This window comes from Macaca fascicularis, chromosome 9, assembly GCF_037993035.2.
Source record: "Macaca fascicularis isolate 582-1 chromosome 9, T2T-MFA8v1.1".
Taxonomy (NCBI): Eukaryota; Metazoa; Chordata; class Mammalia; order Primates; family Cercopithecidae; genus Macaca; species Macaca fascicularis.
The window spans coordinates 52,495,849-52,517,712 of NC_088383.1; the positions used below are offsets into that span (position 1 = coordinate 52,495,849).

At 49.9% G+C, this 21,864-nt stretch overlaps 1 protein-coding gene across 3 annotated transcripts in view; it reads right to left on the reverse strand.

The window, feature by feature from the left end:
- The window catches only part of RASGEF1A (RasGEF domain family member 1A), a 70,083-nt gene that overhangs the window by 35,864 nt on the left and 12,355 nt on the right, over window positions 1-21,864 (reverse strand). The gene's annotated exons all lie outside the window — the stretch shown is intronic.

A 21,864-nucleotide genomic window follows, 5' to 3' on the forward strand; every position in this document is an offset into this window, starting at 1 on the left:
CAGCACCTGAGCTGGGTGAGAGACCCATTGGTTCCGGGGGAGTCCAAGCTGGCCGGCGGGGCGGCCGCTAGGGAGGAGCGGGGTATGCTCAGGTTGAACCTCACAGAGAGGCTCTGACAACCCCGGAGAGCTCGCAAGCCATGGGCTGATGGACAATCGTGACCCTGAAGACATCCGGCTGCCCCAGGACGCCCATACCCTCACCCCACCTCCACCCCACGGCTCTTGCCCAGGCCTTGCCAGAGGCCCTCTGCCTCCCAGCTTATTTGCCTGCTCACTTACTAGCAGCAAGAGTACCTACTAGGCTGGTTCGATGGGCAGTTGTCTCTGTCTTGGGAAAGTAGGGGCTGTGCTGGGTCCATTCACTGGCCTCCCTCAAGCCAGCTCAAGGGCCTGGAGACAGGAGTCCTTCTCCTGGAGCACTGCCCTCTCACCCGCTCTTCTCTACCAGTGAGTGTTGGCCTGGCCTGGAACCGCTTCCCACTGCTCAGAGCATGCACTATACATTACTGCGTGGTATGCAGTGCCTCTGGGTGAGCAGTGCGGGCAACCAGGCAGAAATGGCATAGTGGCCCTCCAGCTTTCACAATGTCCTCCCCCACTTTTGCTTCTGCATCTTGTTTCAGTCCAGCCAGAAGATGCAAAGCTCATGGTGACCTTGGCAGGTGGACAGGTGGCATCAGGATGGTCTGGGCCTGCAGGGCCACCCTGTCCCTTCAGGTGGCTTCATGGAGAGCACGAAGAAGGTGAAGCCTGGTGTCTTGCTCCTGGGGAAGACTTCCAGGCACCTGCCCCTGCCTTCCTCAGCCCTGTACCATGGCCCTGCAGAACATCTCGGCCCTGGGGTGAACCCAGTGTTGTCTCAGGAAGTCCGTGTGAGCAGTTGGCCCTGCTGCCTCCTGACCCCAGAGCGAGCATCCCCTCTGCCTCCCTGAATGTGACACTCTAGAGGAGGTGGCGGATGGGTGGGCAGTCCCACAAGCCTTCTTATACAGTCACAGGGTCACTTCCCATCGTGCTCATCCCAGATTGCACCAGTGTCATCCAAGGACCTCGATAAGGCAGACATTTCCCCAGGAGGAATGGGGCCCTTGCCCCCGTCTCTGGCTGACACAGATGGTGCTATCTCCTTTACCCACCAGTGTGACCTCAGCATTCATGTGTGACCTGACCCACATCCTTCCTGGTGCCTGAGGATGTGAGGAGGCTGCTGTGCTGGGGCTGAGCCCTGCCAGGCGTCCTGCTTTATATCCCTGCAGCTGGGACTGAGGCCATCCTGCAGGGAGGGCCGCTGGGGCCTGAGGCAGAATCCCACTGCCACTTCAGAAAGCAGAGAAAAAGCCAGGTGTGGTGGGGCCAGTGGCCATCTGCTGGGGCTTCAGGGAGACCAGATACACAGGAAGACGCACTTTCTCCAGATGCCTCCTCTAGGGGCAGGGCACAAGGCCTGGAACGGGGCTGCCTCTGACCAGAGCAACAGATGCTGCTCTGAGGATGGCGAAGCCTAGAGCAGGCAAGCTGTCAAGATTCTGAGTTGAGGGTCGCAGGACAGGAGGCTGGACTCCCCTTGATATGATTTGGGTGTGTGTCCCCACCCAAATCTCATGTTCAATTGTAATCCCCAGTGTTGGAGGTGGGGCCTGGCGGGAGGCGATTGGATCATGGGGGCAGAGTTCTCACGAATGGGTTAGCACCATCCCCTCAGCGCTGTTCTCCTGTTAGTGAGTGAGTGAGTTCTGGAGGGATCCAACTGTTTGAAATTGTGGGGCACCTCCCCCTTCTCTCACTTGCTCCTGCCGTGTCAGACCTGCCTGCTCCCACTCTGTCTTCCACCATGAGTGAAAGCTCCCTGAGGCCTTCCCAGAAGCAAATGCTGCCACGATTCCTCTACAGTTTGCAGAGCCGTGATCCAATTAAACCTCTTTTCTTTATAAATTACCCAGTCTCCGGTTTTTTTTTTGGGTTTTTTTTTTTTTTTTTTTTTTGAGATGGAGTCTCCATCTATCGCCCAGGTTGGAGCGCAGTGACATGATCTCAGCTCACTGCAACTTCCACCTTCTGGGTTTAAGCGATTCTCTTGCCTCAGCCTCCTAAGTAGCTGGGATTACATTACAGGTGCACACCACCATGCCCGGCTAATTTTTGTATTTTTAGTAGAGACGGGGTTTCACCATGTTGGCCAGGCTGGTCTCAAACTCCTGACCCAAGTGATATGCCCACCTTAGCTTCCCAAAGTGCTGAGATTACAGGCATGAGCCACCGTGCCTGACCAAGGCCCTTCTTTATAGCAGTGTGAGAACAGACTACTACACTCGCAAAGGCTCCCTCTCAGAGTCCACCCTTGCTGTCTCCACACAGCAGCCAGAGGGGATCTCTTAGAACCTGAGTCAGAAGCTCTCTGACTCCCACCTCAATCTCAATGAAGGCAGAGTCCTAACGAATAGCCCCATCAGGGACCTCAGTGCTCCCTGCTCAGCCTTGACATGCCCTGCCCACCCTCGCCTGAGTGGAATGTGCTCTGCAGTGTCTGTGCCCCCCACCCCGACAGGCCACCTTCCCACTAACACAGCTGCAATGCCACCCTCTGCCCCAGCACTTTCCCGCCATGGAACGGTTTTCCTCAAGGTTACTGGGTCCAGCAGAGCCTTTCCACCTCCTGGTCCGTTCGTCTGCTCTCCTGAGAATGCGACCTCCATGAGGGCAGGATCTTTGTTTTGTTCACTGCTACATCCCAGTGACTGTAACATGTCTGTGCACAGAGGCACTCAGAACCTATGTGTGTGCACGTGTGTGTGTGTGTGTGTAGACAGATATAGAGACACAGGTGTGGATACGGATTTGGTTGTATATATCCAGCACAGGACTCATATCGAAAATATATAAAGAACTCATGTAAATCAAAAAAGTCAGAAGACTCAATATTTTACAAATGGGCAAAAGACTTGAAGACATATTTCACTGAAAGAAGGCTATCCAAGGGGTGATAGGCCTAAGAGAGCACCCAGCTCCACGACTCATCTGGGGAGGGCACTAAACTGCAGTGTGGCACCCTGCACACCCGGCAGCATGGCTACTATCAAAAGCCAGAAAATGCCACGTGCTGACGAGATGGCACAACCCAAACTCCCAGCTGCTGGCGGCACGGCAGAGTCAGCTGGAGCAGCCAGGCAGGAAAACAGCCCGGTCATGCCTATGAACACCGACCACACCAGGACCAGAAATTCCATCCTGAATGGAGGCCGGGCAGAAACACTAGAGACTCACACCGAAGGACACACACAGGAGTGTCTGCAGCAGCCCTACACACAAGGGCTTCCAACTGAAAATGACCCAAGCATCCCCCACAGGGGACTGGGTTTCCACCAAGCTGCGGCATGTGTCACTCAATGGAATGCTCCAGGCCGAGGATAACCCGCCCAGACAACCACAGGCAAGGGCAGGGAGTCAAGGACACTATGCACAAAGAGCATCTAAGGCTGGCCCCACGCGGAGCCAGCTCAGGGCCGGTGAGGGCACCCTTACCCCCAGAGGTCTGGGGTGCTGCCCTGGGGCAGGGGCTGAAAGGGGCTGGATCTGAGTGTCCCCGCGGAGTCACCCCATGAAAAATCACTAAGTGTACACTGTGGCTCTGGCTCAGGCATGTTTCTGTGTGTGTTACACTTCAATCGCATGAAGAAAATTGAAGGAGAGAAAAATAAGAGAAAATATCCGGGCCGGGACAGGCAGAAGCTGTCGGCACCTCAGGGCCTATCTAGGTCAGCTGTGGCCACACCTAAGGGAAGAAGGGATGTGGAGGAAGGGGCCTAAGCCTCCCTCTGCTCATCCCCCCAAGAACAAAGGCAGAGTTGGGGCAAACCCTGCTCCCTCTTCTAAAAGGCACAGCCTACAGGGTCAAGCAATGGCAAGTGAGAGGCATCCACTGGTTTTGGAGGATGGAAGGTGGCCTGAGGCAGGTGATAGACCTTGCAGAACAGAGAAGCAGGAGCGCAGTGCTCCACGCGGGCTGATGAGGACCACGCCGGTGCTGCAGAGGCCCTGATGAGGCTCAGCCCACAGGGCCTTGGGTTCCAGGAGGAGGGTCAAGGGACAGAAAGGCTCTAGCCCCCGACCCTGCCCTGCTGGTGCCACCTCATTACCGGACCACACCACGTTGTCCAAGAGCTTCGGGTCCAAACCCTGAGGGTGATGGTGCATACCTCTCTATCCTCTCCAGGGCATGAAGTGGGACCCATGATGCCAATTCACAAGGGTGTTGGCAAAACATGAAGCAAAATGAAGCAAGCCCTCAGTGAGCTCCAGAGGCTCCTCAGACAGCCCCTGCCTCCAATGGGGTTTGAGGGCTCGCGCTGTCCCCAGGCTCAGGCCTGATGTCTGCCAGACTCAAGCCTCCTGCACACACAGCTACAGTCTGCAGAAAGGCCTCTCCAGGCTCCTCCAAGGCTGGTCAGCACCCCTGGGCAGAGGCCACTGATAGCCCCAGTCGAACCCACACCCAAGCAGACCCACAGGCTCCAGGGAAGGTTGTCTGGCAGTCAGCCCCGTCCCTTGGGTCAGTGGAGAACCCCTAAGTCTTCTGGAATTTCCCTCAGGCTATACCATTAGTGCTCCCTTTTGGAGAATAATGTTCCATGCACTGAAACACTCATGGCTTTAGGCAGAAGGCGTGAAGGAGGGGCTGAATGGGAGTCAGCTGAGCTTTCTGATGTGCAAGGCAGCATCCTTCCAGGCACCAGCATACCTGGGAAGGAGCCCACTGGCCACAGTGTCAGGCACACCTCTCCCCAGTCGTCTGAGTCAGAGCCTCCACCCTCACACATGGGCACCTTTGAGAAGCACATCAAGGTACCATAGTGGATTTAGCCCTTCCACATCCTCTTCTGCCTCCTGGGGTCCACGAGTCTTTCCTGAGGCTCTTCCTGGGGTCCTGTATCCATGTGCCTTGGCCACCCCTCCTCAGCCACACTCAGAGCATCCAGGGTTTCAGCAACGCAGGAGTGCAGGAAAGGCAGGAATGCCAGGCTGGGAGGCTTCCTCCAGATGGGGCTCTCAAGCCTGACCACACTGCCCAGGAGCTTGCTAAAAAGGCAGTGCACAGGCGACGTCCTCAGAGATCCTTCCTGCCCCCATTGGTGTGTGGGACTCAGTGCTCAGGGAGGTGGCAGCAGTCAGAACTCGGCTTGGGACGCAGGGCCTCTGGTCCAGGGGAAGGGAGCCCACCACACTGAGCGCCAGCCTGCCACATGCACAGGGGACAGTGGAGAACGCATCCAGGGATCGGGGGGGCATAATGCATGGGGTGAGAACACAGCATCATGCCCAGCATAGTGGGACCCAACAAGGGAGGAGGCTGCAGCCACGCAGGCAGGACGGGTGAGGGCCCGGGAAGTCACTTCCCCAAGATGAAGCAGGTCATGACCAACAGGGACCCCTCCCGTCACAAGGCTCTGGATACCCACCCCATCATATGAGCAGAGACCTGCACAAAGTGAGACATAGAAAATACCAATGAGAAAGACAGAAGAGGGACAGCACATGGAAATAGGGCAGGCCCAGCCAGGAGCAAACTCCTTCATGGTGACAAAAAGCTTGCAAGTCAAAGCCTTGAGTCATCACTTGGCACCTGTGAAATCTGCAAAACTAATGTTAAAGGTAATACAGAGTGTGAGCTTAAGTGTCAGGGAAAAGCCAGGGTCACTGGCAGCAAAAGGAGAGAAATGGACAGCAGGTATCCCCAAGCACCTCCCCGGAGCAAAGACATGGCAGCAGGCATCATCTAGGGCACCGTGCATCCATGTGTGTTTGTGTGACCTTGTGTGCGCACGTGTTCATGTGCTTGAGTGTACCTGTGTATCTTAGGAGGTGTGCGTATGCACATGTGTGCTTTGTGCATGTGTGCAACAGGCATGGGTGTGTACATAGTTGCACGTGTGCATTACGTGTGTACATGCCTGTGCACGTGTGCGTGTCTGCACCTGCGCCTATAAAACAGACAAGCATCCACATACCAAAAGTCTAATCAGGGTGCCTCCCTCCACTGGCCGGCATACACCCTCTCTCCATCTCTCCTGCCCTCCCTCCTCCTCTTCTCTCCATTTAGCCTTGTCAAGTGCTTCCCAAGTTCTCTCCAATTACTATGAATGGCTTCATGACAGCATAACACAGTGCATGCTCATCTTCTAAAACCAGGACATGAGGCATCCCTGCTCCCACTAAGACTGCACAAAGTTAAGGCTGGAGCAGCAGTGGCCCACTCAGGGCTTGCCCCTCCCTCGGAGCCCTTCACAGGCTCCTGGAGAAGGGAGACTCAGAGGAGACCCTGCCTGAGAGCTCATACCTGAGATCCCCTGGTGTGTGGGGAACAAAGCAGGGATGCTTAGGACCACAGGGGGGTCTCAAGGCCAGCCTGGCCTTGTGGGAGGGTCTCGGGGCCAGCCTAACCTTATGAGGGTCTTAAGACCAGGCTGCCCTTGTAGGAGGTCTTAGGACCAGCCTGGCCTTGTGGGGAGTCTCAGGACCAGTCTAACACTGTAGGGTGTCTCAGGACCAGTCTGGCCTTATAGAGGGTCTTGGAACCAGGCTAACCTTGCAGGGGATCTTGTGACCAGCCTGGCCTTATTGGGGGTCTCATGACCAGCCTAGTCTTATAGAGGATCTCAGGGTCAGTGTGGCCTTCTGAGGGGGTCTAGGGGGCCAGCCTGGCCTATGGGAACTGGAGGCACCAGGCAAGGAGAGAGGCTTCTGTCTCCCTGGGCCCTTGGTTTCCACCTATCCTTGGCCAGCACCCTTACTCCTCCCCGACCCCGGAGGTTCCTAGTCTGTTCTTCTGCTTCACCTGCCCTCCAAAGGAGCCTCCGGCCATCATGGGCCCAGGCCCCAGAGCTGATCCCTGGCCCCACTGTTGTGCCCCTAACTCCCACTCTCCCCCTTCTCCCCTCCCTTCTACTCTCTGCCTCCATTTCCCCTCAGCCTCTGCCCTCTCCAGACCACAAACACAGTCTTCCTGACCCCGACTCCTCCTGAGCTGCCTCCCAACCTCTCTTTTCTTCTCACCTACATTTCTAGAAAGAGTTGCTGCATCTGCTACTTCCCAGCCAATTCCGCCTCCTCCCTCCAGTCCCTGCTGTGTTCATCGGAGGCACCAGGCTAACGCAGGGCATGGGTTCCAACCAAGCCCAGGCCTGAACGCACTCATGCCAGGATGCCTAGCTGGCTCCGCTCTCCCCAAACTCGGCTGCTACTCCTCAGGGACCCCATGACACCCAGCCCCATAGAAGTCCCAGGGACCCTCCCAGCATGGCCCCAGCACCTAGACCACAGAGCTTCTCTGCCTGAATGTCCCAGGACCGCCATGGGATGCCTCCTCTCCCACAGGGAATAGAGCCCTGTCCTGTAAACACTCAGGCACAGGCACACGGAGACCCAGCCACTGTATCTGTGGGCGGGCATCTGGGCTCAGCACAGCCCCTGACCTGCCTATCAGGGGAGTGTGCCGCACAGGCCAAGGTGGCCAGGCCTGACACAGGTGTGCCTGAGACCCGCCTTTCAGGGGGATTAGCCATCACAGATTGAGACCCGCCTTCAGGAGGGCTGATGCTATAGATTGAGACCGGCCTTCGGGAGGTTTAGCCATCGCAGATTGCGACTCGCCCTCAGGAGGGTTAGCCACTGCAGACTGCGATCTGCCTTCAGGAGTGTTATAGTGCAGATTGAGACCTGTCTTCAGGGGGGTTAGCCATGCAAAGGCAGAACTGCCTTCAGCAGGGTTAGCCATTGCAGATTGTGTGGCTTCCTACCGTTGAGCTGCTCAGTGTACTTCACCGAACTGCAGTACTTTGGATAGCTCTATTACTACCGTTTTTGACCGTTTACTTATATTTTATTTAAGTTTAGTGGAGAAAGCCTGGGTTCCTCTTCCAGCCTCCTCGTTCACTGCCCCAGCCCCATGTCCACATATACTCCTGCAACTCTGCAAAGACACCAGGGTGCTGTGAGGGTCCCGTGGGTTTCCCCAGCTCCTCTTTTGGCAGGTCCCTATAACATGTTGTAGGGCAGGGGAGAGGCTGTCTGTGATGGGCAGGGCCCCGACTGCCATTCAGGCAAGTGGGGATACTGGGGGACCCTGAAAGATATCAGAGTGAGGCTGGCCAGGCTGGTAGGGCATGTGGGCAGCAATGCATCTCAGGGAGTCCTGCCCCCTCCTCCATGGGAAGGGCCCACAGCTGCCATCCCCATGAGCCAGAGAGGATGACACTCTAGGCTGGTGGAAAGGGACCTGATATGAAATGGAAATGAGGCAACCCACGAATGCACAAGTCTGCACGTGCTTCTGTGCATGTGTCTATTCCTAGAGCAGACACAAATGTTCCAGAAGTTTCTTTCTTAGTCATTCCCAGAATCACAGGCTCTCGAAGAAGGAGTATTATTCATTCTAATCGGTGGTGCCTGGAATGATGCCCCTGTAGTTTCTTCCCTTGCCCCAGACACCTGCAGCTACCTGGACAGAGCCCCTCAGTTCCTGGAAACTCCACATGTTCTGTAGCAGCTGCAGGATATTCCGTTGGGTAGGTGGGCTGCCACACATGTAAGAGTTCCTGTAGCAAAAGACACCGAGGTGTTTTACAGTCTTTGGCAACTAAAAACACTCCTACAATGGGCATTCTTGACTTGATGAAGTTTTTATTCAAACGTGTGACCATATATAAAAGATGAACTCCTAACATTTGATGTGCTGGGTCAAAGGTTATGAGCATGGTAAGTTTAAAGAGACATCACAGAAGTGCTTTCAGTAGAGTATGGCCAGGTCGTGAAAATGGTGGAGTAAGGACCTCTAAAAACCCTCTCTTCCATAAAAGCGACAAGAAAACCAGCAAAAAAACAAAAAGGTCAGAATCTACTTTTTTAGAACTTCCAAAATTAAGCAAAAACTTGCAGAAATCTTATGAGGATTTATTCAAAAAACAACCGAATCTCAGTAAGAACTGCAAACTTTGTAGCACTTGAACTTGCCCTAGTCCCATCCCTGACTCTGTATCCCAAGTGCCTTGAAAAGTAAGACCCCACATTCATCATGAAAACCACTAGCACAGCAGCCCCTGGTGGGAGAACAGCAATGGAACTCTTTCAAAGCTTCATTCTCAGAAACTGTCGTTATTTGACCTGTCCAGTAGTTCCCATGGAGACCCCACTTACAAGGATGTCTGTATTTGACCTGACTCAGAGGTCTCAAGCACAAAAACCATATTCCCCAAGGTTCATTGTCAAAAACAATTACTGATATTTAATTTCACAGATGCCTGAAGCAGTAGATAACAGTGAAGTAAGCAATAGACTAACCAGAAAGCTTAAAAGAAAAGTTCAGTAATGACATGATCATAGGGGTTTTGAAAAACTGCAGTGCATTCCTGAGAATCTAGAAGGCCAAGTGCACGCTCAGGGCTGTGCACATGCTCAGAAAAGTACTTGGGAAACCCTAAGCACTCATTTCTGGCTGACTTCAAGGCTCTGTGCAAGCAGGAAGAGAAGACTAAAGCAGAGTTATCAACTGCTTAGCTGAGAGCTGAAAGCATACCCAAGCACACAGAGCCCCTTAGCAAAGACTGAGAACTTACTGGCTCCAGGCACTTAAGAAAATTTCTTTCCAATCGTTATTTGACCACTAAGATAACTGAGCAGAGATTTCAGTGCCACACACAAAAGAATACAGGCATTGCAGAAGTAATCCAGAAATGTCACAAAACAAATAACCATTACTACAATAAACAGCAGCAGCAACAAACCCCAAAGAGTGGGGAGAATCTGATTTCCAGACTTGACTTACTAAACAAAAACTTCCAATCAGCTACTTTAAGTATATTTTTTAAAGACTGAAGGAAATGATGTTTAAAGAACTAAAGGAATGTATGGAAGCAATATATCAAACAGAAAATAACAATAAAGGAATACAAATTTATAAAAAAGAACAAAGCAGAAATTCTGGTGTTGAAAACTAAGTAAACGAAATGAAACATGAGCAAGAGGGCTCAACAACAGGTTTGAACAGACAGAAGAAAGAATCAGTGACTTGAAAAAACATCCATTGAGATTATCCAGTCTGAGGCACAGAAAGAAAAAAGAAAGGAACAAATAAATAGAGCCACCGTAATGGACACTGTCATATGTATAAGAAGAGTCTCAGAAAAAGAGGAGAGTGCGAAACAAGGCAGAAAAAAAAATCAGAAGCAATAATGGCTAAAACTTTCTAAATTAGATGAAAATATCATCTCCATATCCTAAAAGTTCAACAAACTCCAGGTAGATTTCTTAACAGAAACCATGAAGGGCAGAAAGCAGTTAGGATGACATGTTCAAAATACTGAAAGAAAAGAGGTGTCAACCATGAATTCTTTATGCAGCAAAACTGTCATTCAAATATGAAAGGGAAATTACCTGACAAATAAAATAGAGAACTCATCAGTAGAAGACCTGCCTTATAAGAACTACTAAAGAGAGTCCTTCAGGCTGAAACAATAGGACAATAAACAGCAACTTGAAATCATGTGAAAAAATAAAGAGGACCAGTAAAGGTAACTTTACTAGTTTAATATTTATTGTTATATATTAGTAAATATAAAAGATAGTATAAACACATTTTTATGCACTTAACTCTATTTTTCTACTATTTGAATTAAAAGACAACTGGTCTATGACCATACTACCCTGAATGAGCCTGAATTAAAAGACAACTGCATGAAACAATAATTTTAAATATAGACTGATAAGCACACAAGGTATTTGTAAATTTTATGACAATAACAGCACAAAGGAGAGGAGAGGAGCAAAGTTTTTGCATACTGTTGCAATTAAGTTTGTATTAATCTGAACATTGACATGTACATATAACATATACATAGCTATATGTTAAGATGTTAATTATAACCCCACAGGCAACAGGTAAGAATATGACTCAAAAATATACAATAAAGGAAAAGAAATTAAAATAGTATACTAGATAATATCTAAATATCTAACACAAAGGAAGAAAATAATGAAGGAATAGAGGAACAAAAATGGCATAAGACATAAAAAACAAATAGCAAATCCTACCTTATTAGTATTTACATTAAAGTAAACGAATTAAACACTCCAGTTAAGAGTCAGAGATTATCAGCATTAAAAAAACATGATCTAACTATATGACTTTCTAAAACAGACCCACTTTAGAAAGAACACAAATAAGTTGAAAGTGAAAATATGGCCGGGCGTGGTGGCTCATGCCTATAATCCCAGCACTTCGGGAGGCCGAGATGGGCGGATCATGAGGTCAGCAGATTGAGACCATCCTGGCTAACACAGTGAAACTCCGTCTCTATTAAAAATACAAAAATTTAGCCAGGCGTGGTGGCGGGCTCCTGTAGTCCCAGCTACTCGAGAGGCTGAGGCAGGAGAATGGCGTGAACCCAGGAGGTAGAGCTTGCAGTGAGCCGAGATTGTGCAACTGCACTCCAGCACTCCAGCCTGGGTGACAGAGCAAGACTCCATCTCAAAAAAAAAAAAAAAAAAAAGAAAGTGAAAATATGAAAAAAGACATTCCATGCAAAAAGTAATCAAAAGAGAACCAGAATGGCTATATTAACATTAGAGAAAATAGACTTTAGGACAAAAATTTTTACTAGAGACAAAGAAGGACATTTATAATGATTAAAGGGCTAATCAACAAGATGTAACAATCACAAACAAATATGTACCTAACAACAGAGCCCCAAGATTCAAGAAGCAAAAACTGATAGAATTGAAGGAAGAAATAAGACAATTCAACAAAAATAGTTGGAGAATTCAATAGCTCCACTTTCAATAATGAACAAAAACACTAGACCATAGATCAGCTAAAAAAAATTTCAAAAGACTTGAACAACACCATAAGCCAACTAGACCTAACAGACATCAACAGAACACTCCACTTAACAACAGCAGAACACATACTCTTCTCAAGTGCACAGGAAATATTCTCCAGAATAGACCTTATGTTAGGCCATAAAGCAAATCTCAATAAATTTAAAAGAACTGACATTATACAAAGTATGTTCTGTGACCACAATAAAATAACAGAAGTCAATAGCAAAAAGAATCTGGGAAATTTACAAATACGTGGAAATTACACAACATATTCTTAAACAACCAATGGAAAAAGATGAAACCACAAGGGAATTCTCAAATTTACTTAAGTAAAAATACTATGAAATAAATGGACATGAAAACATAACATGCCAAAACTTATGGAATGCAGCAAAAGCAGTGCTGAGATAAAAAATATATAAAACTATAAATGTCCATATTAAAAAACAGAAAGTTCTCAAATCAATAACCCAACATTCCACCTTGAGAAACTAGGAAAAGAGAAGCAAATTAAATTCAAAAATAACAGAAGAAAATACTATAGAGTGGAAGTAAATGAAATAAAGAGTAAAAAAATTTTGAGAAAATTAATTAAAAATCAAAAACTGGTTCTTTGAAAAATAAAATTGACAAACCTCTAACTACACTGAACAAGAAAAAAATAGAGAGAAGACTCAAATTAGTAAAATCAGAGAGGATATTACCACCAGCTTTACAGACATAAAAAGCACTATAAGGGAATACTATGAACAGCTGTTTGCCAAGAAATTCGATAAACTAGATGAAAGGGGAAAACTCCTAGAGACACACAAACTCTCAGACTAAAACTTAGGTCAGAATAAACCTATAACTAGATATTGAATTAGTAATCAAAAAACTTCTCACCCACAAAGAAAAGCCCAGGGCCAAAGTCACTGGTGAATTCTGCCAAACATTTAAAGAAGAATTAACACCAATCCCTTACAATTTCCTTCAAAAAATAGAATACAGAGCACTAACCAACTCATTTTATGAGGTCGCTATTTGCCTTAATACTCAAACCAGGAAACAAAATCACAAGGAAAAAAACTATAAATCAATAAAAACCATCTATAAATATAGATGTAAAATTCCTCAACAAAATATTAGCAAATCAGATCCAACAGCATATTTTGTAAGTATTCATCATGACTAAGCTGTAAGTATTCAAGGAATGTAAGGTTATATCAACATACAAAAATCAATGTAATATACCATATCAATAGACCACATAATCACAATAGATGCAGAAAAATCATTTAATAAAATCCAACATCCTTTGAAGATTTAAAAAAATGCTCAACAAACTAGCAATTGAGGGGAACTTCATCAATCCAATAAAGGGTATCTGTGAAAAATCCAGATCATCATACTTTTTTTTTTTTTTTTTTTTTTTGAGACGGAGTCTCGCTCTGTCGCCGGGGCTGGAGTGCAGTGGCCGGATCTCAGCTCACTGCAAGCTCCGCCTCCCGGGTTTACGCCATTCTCCTGCCTCAGCCTCCCGAGTAGCTGGGACTACGGGCGCCCGCCACCTTGCCCGGCTAGTTTTTTTGTATTTTTTAGTAGAGACGGGGTTTCACCGCGTTAGCCAGGATGGTCTCGATCTCCTGACCTCGTGATCCGCCCGTCTCGGCCTCCCAAAGCAGAACATCATACTTAATTGTAGAAGATCAAAAGCTTTCCTTCTAAGATCAAAAACAAAGCAAATATATCTGCTCTTGCCACTTCTATTTAACATTGCTCTGGAGGTTCTGGCCTAGGCAATTGGATAATAAAAAGATATAAAAAGACACCCATATTGAAAAGAAGAAGTAAGACTATCTCTATTTGCAGATGATCTCATATATAGGAAGTCCTAAGGAATACACATACACACACAGATGCACTATTAGACCTAATAAATAAATTTAGCAAGGCTACAGGATACAAGATCAGTATATGAAAATCAATTGTAATTCTATATGGTAGTAATGAACAATCTGAAAATAAAATTAAGAAAACTATTTAATTCGTAACAGCATCAAAGAGAATAAAATAATTATAAATTTAACAAAAGTATAAGACTTGTACACTAAAAACTACAAAACATTGTTGGGAGAAATTAATGTAGACTTAAATAAGTGGAAGGACGTCCCATGTTCATGGATTCTAAGACAATATTCTTCAGATGGCAATACTCCCCAAATTGACCTACAGATTCAATGCAATCCCTATCAAAATCCTAGCTGGCTATTTTTGTTGTTGTTTCACAAATTGACAAGCTGTTCCTAAAATTCGTGTGAAAATGAAAGGGACCTGGAACAACCAAAGCAGTCTTAAAAAGAAGTACAAAGTTGGAGGACTCAAATTTTCTGACTTCAAAACTTACTACAAAGCTACGGTAACTAACTGTGTGGTAATGGTATAACAACAGACCTATAAATCAACAGAATAAAGGTAAGAGTCCAGAAATAAACCCACACCTCCATGATCACTCAATTTTTGTCCAGAGTGTCGTAACAATCTAATGGGGAAAGAATACTCTCTTCAACACATAGTGCTGGGACAACCAGAGAGCCTCACACAAAGGAACACATTTGGACTTGCACCTCATACCATATACAAAAATTAATTCCAATGGATCACAGAAATAAATGCAAGACCTAAAACTATAAAACTCTTAGAAGAAAACAGGTGTAAATCTTTGTGACCGTGGATTAGGCAACAGTTTCTTAAATATGACACCAAGAGCACGTGCAGTAAAATTTAAAAAGAGATAAATTGGACTCGATCCATTGAAAACCATGTGCTTCAAAGGACACTATCAAGAAGAAATGGAAAACACTACCCTCGAAATGGGAGAAAATATTTGCATACCATATATGTTATAGCGTCTAGTATCCAGAATATATGAAGAACTCTTACAATTCAATGATAAAAAAGATAACCCAATTAAAAATGGGCAAAGGCCCTCATAGTTCTCTAAAGAAGATGTACAAATGGCCAATAGGCACATTAAAATTGCTCAAAATTATTAGTTATTAGGGAAATGCAAATCAAAACCACACTGAGACACTACCTAACACCTACTGGGGTGGATATAATAGAAAAGACAGTAATAACAAGTGGTACTGAGGATGCTGAGAAACTGAAACTCTCATACTTTGCTGGTAAGGATGTAAAATTGTGCAATCCATTCAGAAAATGATTTGGTATAGTTGCTTAAATTGTTAAACAGAGTTACCATAGGACCCAGCAATTCCACTCTTTGTATTCCACAAAATATTTAAAAACCTCTTTCCACTCAAAAACGTGTACACAAATGTTCGCAGCAGCATTCTTCATATTAGCCACAAAGTGGAAACAACCCAAATATCCATTAACTAATGAGTGCGGTTTATCCATAGGATGGAATATTACACAGCAATAGAAGTAATGAAATACCAACATGCTACAACATTGAAGAATTTGAGAACAGTATGCTAAGAGAAGGAAATTAGACAAAAAAGGCCATGTTGCATGATTCCACTTATTCAAATATCCAGAATAGGCAAATTTATAGAGTCATAAAATAGATTAGTGCTTACCAGAGGCTGGTGGGTTGGGGAAGGGGCAGTTTGGGGGATAATTAAAAAGTTCTGGGCTGGGCGTGGTGGCTCACGCCTGTAATCCCAGCACTTTGGGAGGTCTAGGCAGGCAGATCACCTGAGGTCAGGAGTTCAAGGCCAGTCTGGCCAAAATGGTGAAACCCCGTCTCTACTAAAACTACAAAAAAATTAGCCAGCTGCAGTGGCGCATGCCTGTAATCCCAGCACTTTGGTAGGCTGAGGTAGGAGGATCACTTGAGCGCAGGAGTTTGAGACCAGCCTGAGCAATATAGTAAGACCCCCAGTTCTATTTATAAAAAATAAGATAATTAAATTAAATTAAATTAAATTAAAAAAGTGACCGAGTGCGGTAGCTCATGCCTGTAATCCCAGCACTTTGGGAGGCTGAAGTGGGTGGATCACTTGAGGTCAGGAGTTCGAGACCAGCCTGACCAACATGGTGAAACCCTATCTCTACTAAAGATACAAAAATTAGCTGGGCATGGTGGCGCATGCCTGTAATCCCAGCTACTTGGGAGGCTGAGCCCAGAGACTCGCTTGAACCTGGGTGACAGAGGTTGCACTGAGCCGAGATGGCACTACTACTGCACTCCAGCCTGGGCAACAGAGTGAGACTCGGTCTGAAAAAAAAAAAAAAAAAAGAGTTCTGGAATTAGAGATGATGGTTCCATTTGTGGATACACTAAAACCCACTAAATTGTGCACTTTAAAAGGGTAAAATGTATGTTATGTGAATTATATATTTTAATTTCTTAGAAGAAAAGATGACGATGGCCAGCATTCCACTACCAGGACAGCACTCAATGCTCCTCACAGGCACCACAATCTAACAGGTGAGAATGGTCTCACTGCAGGCTTAATTTGTATTTTGATAATTATGAGTAAGAGTGAGCTAATAAGGCATTTTTTTCTTGAATGGTGTGTTTGGGGTTTCCCCTTTATTCAACTAATCTGTAGATTTTTTTCTTATTCATTTCTCTTTGGCATAAATATAAGGCTAGGTAATGGTATTCATTCATCCAATAACTATATCTTGAGGGCTTAGGGTTGCCTCACTCTGTTCTAGGCAGTGGGATATGGTCATAAACACGACCCACAGAGTCCTGGGCCTCATGAGGCATAAATGGTCAAGGGGAGACACAAATACTAAACAGGGAAACACATACCAGCTGGCAACAAGTGCTGTGGAAAAAACTAGAGCAAGTGGGGAGAGCCAGGAGTGGATGGGAGCGGGGCTCTGTTGGTGATAATATGGGCCAGCTGGAGAAGGCTCCTCAGATGCGGTGACTTCTCACCCGCATGACGCAATCCACGTAGGGAAGAACGGACCCCAGAGGAAACAGACACTCCAGGCAACAGAAGAAAGCATAAAAAGCAGTTGTGAGGGAGAGAAACCTGGGCAGCTGTGTCCATCTGAGGAGCAGGACACCACGGCTAAGAATCAACCAGACTCTAAGAACAGTAGCCAAGACCCGCAGCCATCCCCTCACTGCCCCACACCTACGCCATCGCCAGCTCCCACCTGCTGGTATGCTACCCACTTCCCACGTCTGACCATCTGTCTGTCCATCCTCCCTGGTAAGCCCTCATCCAAGCGGCCATCCGCTCTCCAATGCGGGGTTGTAGGGCCCCTACTCTACCCCAGCTAACCATGCTCTCCTGAGTCAGGGTCCTGGGGGAAAGGGGGTTCTGTTGGCCTCAGCTTCTGAAAGCACTTCCGCGGCTCCAAGAAGGAAGACAGTGCTTGTGATTTGGCCAGCCTCACTCTCCCTCCCCATTGCTGTCGGCTGACTCTGCTCCCCTAGGCACACAGCGGCACAGGGTCCTGCCCAGGTCAGCTGACATCACTGCCAAGATGGGACTGAAATGTCGGTGTCTGCACACAGCTCAGACCAGCAGGGCGTCCTGGCCCCTGGCTGGCCCTGGGGCTTCCTGTTCCCCTTACCTGCCAACCAGGGCCAGCTCTGTGTCCCTCAGAAGGAGCCAGCTGGGAAGCCCGTGGGCAGGAGGGGCTGGGCCCCAGAGTGTCCCCCGATCCTCAGAGTCCAAAACAGAGAATGCTCCTGCCCCACCACCGGCGCCCACACCAGGAAGCTGCTGCAGCCACCAGGGTCTGACGCTGCCTAATCAGGGAAGGTGCTCCTGCAGGGACTTTCACGTGTGTCTAATGTATATTTAAAAGCAAGATTATTCAGGGCCCTCCTTCGGGGAAGGTCCCCTAGGGAGAGGGCACAGTGCTCACAGCAGGGTCCAGCGGCCAAGGCAAGCACGCCACCTCTGTGTCTCCCAACGAGGGAGCTGGCAAAAGTCCTTTACCTTTCTGAACTTCAGTTTCCTCTTCTAGAAAATGTGGTGAATGACATGCACCTGAGGGACCAGTGCAGCTCCCTGCGGGGCACCTCCTCCGGCACTGTGTACCCTTGGCCAAGGCACAGTCTCTCGGCTACGGAGGAGCACTGCCTGGGAGCCAGCTGCCCGGACACTGGTTTCACTACAGCTGGGAAGAGGAGGGCTGCCTGGAATGGGGGAATGAGGAGAGCCCCTGTCATGGACACACCTGAGCAGCTATGATGGTTTCCCTGTTGGGGGATGCGGAGACCACCTCCCAGGTCCACGTGCCATTACCAGCCATAGGACACAGTCGTTCTAGCAGACCCAGGACAGTGCCAATTTCACCTGTTGCTTGACATAAGTCACTCTCAGAAAGTGCCCCACCCCACCCAAGACTGCTAGAAACACATTCCTGGGCTCCGCCCCCAGGCTGACAGAATCAGAGTCTGGGGCTGTGGTTCTGAGGTTGGAATCATCTGCCAGCTCAGTGGGAGACCCCAGCACACAGCCAGACTTGAGAACCCCCAAGTGTGGGGTGTGCCGAAGGGGTAGGGGTGGGGGTGGTCAGGCACCCTAGGGGGTCCCTTCCACACTCCATTCCACAGAGTCTCCTTGCTTACATCTGCCCCTCACCTAGCCCCAAGGTCAGGTCAAATGTCAAAAGTACATGAGGGGCATCGTGGCTCCGCTGTTTTCCCACCTATCACCTGGTCAATGGCGGCTTCCCAGCTGAAAGGGGCAGAGAGGGCTGGAGGCTTGGGGTGGTGGTCCTGGGGATCAAGGCTTAATGGACCCAGGCACCGACCGGCAGCCCTGCTGAAGCCAGAGACGCCTGGGTGGAGGTGGGGACGTGCAGGCAGGAGCTGCCCAGGGCCAGGCAGAGGCTCCAGCAGTGAGCCTCACAGCTGAAGGGAATGTGTGAGGAGGGGCCTGGGCCTCGATCTAGGGAGTGCCTCTGAGGCTGCAGGGCATGGAAGGCAGTGCCTATCCCCTGATGGAGGCAGGGAAGGTGCCAGAAACCCAGAAATCCAACAGGAAGGGCTGCAGGAAGAGGCCTGCTCTACTTGCTGGGCTCTGATGGCACTCTTCTGCAACCCAACTTCTGAGACTCAGTTTACCTTCCTGCCGCAGTCCCAGCATGCAGCACTGATCAGCCAGCAGCAGCCGCCTGGGGCCCTCATGAGAAGCACACCGTGGGTTCGGCACCAGGTCCCTAATATCCCCCCAACATGAGGACTGCATGCTTCTCATCTGCACCCCGCTGCTGCCTGAAGCATCTTGTGGGGCCCCTCACCATCCTGGGATTTGCCCTTCAGCTGGAGCCCCCTAGGAGGCACAAAAGCTGGAGCAGGAACAGCGTGGCTTCCAGAACACACCCAAGCATGCCCAGGAAAGAAAAAGACACACAGATTGATTTACTGCTTCTGCTTTGCCACTGAGCACAAAGTGTCAGTGTGTGTGACAGATGCGGGCCACTGTGAAAATTGAGATGTCAGCCCAGAGCCCACAGCCACACCACCTCACCTCCAGACGCAGTCAAGGGTGGCACAGTCCTGTTAATTGTGAGCCCTGAGCAGACTGCGAAACATGCTTGTTGAGCGCTAGCTGGGGAGCTCGCACTGCCCGGACTGTCAGGAATCCGCACTCTCTGGCTCACGGGACACCTCTGCTTCTGCCTCCCTGTGCACAGCCACTCCTCCAGGACTGTGAGGGGGACCAGGTACTGCTGGACAAGGACCGGGCCTTCATCTGGCCCTCACAAGTACCAGTTCTCTCCTTGCTGTTGTCAGGTTCACAGGAGACACTTGAAGGTGCTGTGCCACAGGGAGTCTCCCCAACAAGACGGAACCCTGGTGATGCAGAAGCAGGCAGACGGAGAGGCCCTGTTGGATGGTAGCAGCACCCTGAGGATACACAGGGTGGTGTCGAGCTCCCACCTGGCCCTGGCCACGGGGAGTGTTGTCAGAAGGTGAGGACACAGACGGCACCTGTCGCCACTGATGCTGGGATGACCAAGGGCAGTGCCTGGGGCAGGCCCCCAGAAGCAGAGGGGGCTTGGGGGCATAGAGGGCTGACCCAGGCACTCCTGTGTGTACACAGCACTGCCACCCACCCACATGGGTGTGTACACACAGGCACACTCCACACCATGGACACATCTTTAGTTTCAAGGGTGTCAGCAGGCAGGGCACAGAGTGGGCACCCCAAAAGGAGCAGACAGACCAGCAGACCCACCTCTCCACAGCCAGGCCTAGGTGGGCAGGGGAACCAGGTCAGGAGTCAAGGGCCTGGCCAGGCACTTGGAGTTGGGAGGTAGGGAGGAAGGGGTGGGCTACGGGGCTGCGGGACAGGCCGGGGCTCAGCGTCCAGCAGCCCTTTCTAATAGGCAGGCCTGCCTGGGAAGGGATGGCAGGGCATTAAACCACAGTCAGAAGACCACCAGGCAGGCTGCTGGGCAGGGGGACCCTCCAGTGGGGCACGGCAGCCCAGGCACACAGCCAGAGGCAGGGAGGGTGGATGGGAGGCCTCGGTCTGCCACCAGGCAGGGCTCAGATCCCACATCTGCCATCTGCTACCTGCTGTGAGTCCTGAGTCCTGCTGTGTAGTCAGTGACTCTGCCTTCCAACCCCAAGTGCCTGGCCAGGTCCTTGACTCCTGCTCAGCCATGGACTCCCAGGAAGGGAGGGGACCTGACTGTGAGGCAGGCACAGTACACTTTCTTTTTAGAAGGTCTGATTTCTCCTCACCTGTCCCAAGTTCAGGGGCCTTTAGCAGAGGCAGAGGACCCTGTTTCGGGGCTCAGTTGCCAAACTCACCTGACTCCCACTGGCAACAGAGCCCCTCTGCAGAGGCTTGCAGGCTCCCTCTGCTGCACGCCCAGTGATTGGCTGGCAGGGGGAGGCAGGACCCGAGAGAGGCACCTGTGCCTCCTGCTCAGCCTCAACACACACCCACTGGGACCAACCGCTCCCCTGCACCCTGGCACTCATCATCCGTACCCCACTGGAACCCACAACCTGCTGCCAACAACCCCAGCTCTCCTCACAGAGCACCACACCCCATGCCTTCAGGACTATCAAGTTCAAAGCAGCCCATCATGGGCAGACCCCCATGGTCTCCTCTGTCCATGCCCCAGAGGGAGGGCCCACAGGCAGGGGTGCCCCCACACACTCCCATGCCCGCCATAGCAAGGCCACCTGCAGGAGGGGCCCAGCCAGGTCCAGCCTCCCTGACACCCACCCCCACACTCCCCACCACCCCATCCTGATGTGTTCAGCGGGTGCCGCAACCTCCAAACTGCCCCGTGTGTGGATTTGGGGTCCTTGTAGCTCCCCAGACTGTAAACCCCTGGGGAGGGCTGTCTTGCTCACCTCATGTGTGGGATTAGGCTCTCAAGAGTGGGTATGACCCCCAAAGATGCCCACACCCTGATCTCCAGAACCCGGGAATGTTCCCTTATTCGGCAAAAGGGACTCTGTAGGTGTAATTAGGCAGAGGCTCTTGAGGCTGCTGGGAGATTCTCCTGGGTGGGTCCAATGTATTCACAAGTCCTTAAAGTTGAAGAATCTTTCCCAGCTACGGTCAGAGAAAGTGTGACGACGAGGCCGGGTCAGGGAGAGGGTGGCGTGAGGGGACCCAACACCTGTGGCTGGCTCGGAGATGTGGGGAGCCTCACATAAGGCCCAGAGGGAGGCTCTGGGGGCCCTCAGGGGCCAACAGCCCACAGGGGACAGAGACCTCATGGAATGAGATTCTGCCTGGAGCCTCCGAAGAGGCAGGCCAGCCAGCGCCTTGACCTCGGCCCCTGAGACCCGACCCAGCCTCTGACCTACTGGCCAAGATAAGCAGCATGTGGTGTTGAAGCAGCACGGCTAACCCCCACCCCCAGGCCCAGTCTACTCTTGCAGGCCCCGGAACTGACACCTTCACACCCAGGTCACAGCACACTGACATCCAGCCTCTGGGCCTCCGCTGAAGGCAGAAGGCTGGGTGGGGGCTGGGTGGGGGCTGGGAGTTCATAAGGCTGCGTTCCCTGAGCCAGTGTCTGTGGTCACAG